The following is a 1,398-nucleotide window of genomic DNA, read 5'->3' as shown; positions in this document are numbered from 1 at the left end:
GGAAGCCTCTATCCTGTGTATCAATCAGCGAATCAGCGAATCCGTGGCCGCTGACTGGAAGCACACCTAAGTTGTTTTCGCCGAAATTATAGGGTTTTCGAAGTTGTGAATTTAAAAAAGGGTTGGTCTAATCCATTTGCAACTTCTGATTACACGTTGCTCGTAGCGTTTCGTTCAAGTAAGCAAAATGTCAAGGTCACGAACCATCACCGACTTTCATTTTGCTACCGGTTTACGCGAGATAACTTAAGAAATATCACTTTAAAATATTTAGGCGCTCTTCGATTTTCATTAGGGATTAAAAACATCCAGAGAATACCTGGTGCGGATTTCACTCTGAGAGATCGGATATTGACGTTTGTTCGCTTTAAACTCCTTAATACTAAAAATAATGTTTATTCCCAACTACAGGGTAGCATACCGTCAGACATGATCATAGTATTACAGTCAGAATAAGAGCATGACTGATGGGGATTGTGATTAATAGGAATTTCCTGGAAGAGGGATAGTGGCGTAAACAGTGGTCATTAACGAAGTAAACTTCATCACACCTGATGTGGCATGGGTAGGGATCCAAAATTGCGAGGGCTCTGTATCGTCCGTTATGTTAACAATGAAATTCCCCACGTTTATTCTGTTTCCATTTGTAACCCCGCCCCACTTTGTGTTTAGTGTGTTTGTCCATACCACTTCACCCATTTGGCCTTGAGGTCATCCGGCCATTTGTATCTGACTTTGCACGTGTGACTGTCGCACGTGGGAGCCTGTTTGCTCCGTTGCTTTGTACATTTGTCGTCCAAGCGGACTGTTTGTTTTGGGGGCGTACCTACTGTCGAGGTTCGTATAAACTGTGAATTTCTCTTACTCTAATATTACCGTACAGAAACCCAGCTCTGACTTTGTTTTGCCTACCCGGAGGTTCTGATATTACGCGTCGCTCGAAGATACCGTTCGATCGTTACAGTACTCGACGTCTTACGTCGTCTTCTTCGAAATAGAGATGTCAACTTTTGGAACAATTGTGAAGGAAACCGGATCCAAGGACACGGAAACGATTGATGCTGCGGAGGAAAAAATTACAATGCAGTTTGCTTCGCGCCCTGGTCGTCAAATGCACTTTGTAACGCACAAAATGCTTGAAAATTTCTCCCACTCAATCTACCCGAACTCAGCTGCATAATTTCAAATTTCCCGCCCAATCCTGCCTGTCATCTACAGAAAGTATTGTAAATGCAGGTTGTTAGAGACGAGCAGGACCGCCAGATCCAGCTAATGAAAGCTGATGACGTAGAAGCTTCCCGTTTAATACACGCCCTCTCTTGCTCCGATGATGAGTCAATGTCTGCACCCTCAAGGGTGGCGATTTATGCTGAGGAATGCCGCAGGCAACCTGAACTC

Source organism: Opisthorchis viverrini (genome assembly GCF_000715545.1).
Source record: "Opisthorchis viverrini unplaced genomic scaffold opera_v5_525, whole genome shotgun sequence".
Lineage (NCBI taxonomy): Eukaryota > Metazoa > Platyhelminthes > Trematoda > Opisthorchiida > Opisthorchiidae > Opisthorchis > Opisthorchis viverrini.
The sequence above is the reverse complement of the archived record's forward strand: the minus strand, read 5'-3'. Positions refer to the sequence as shown.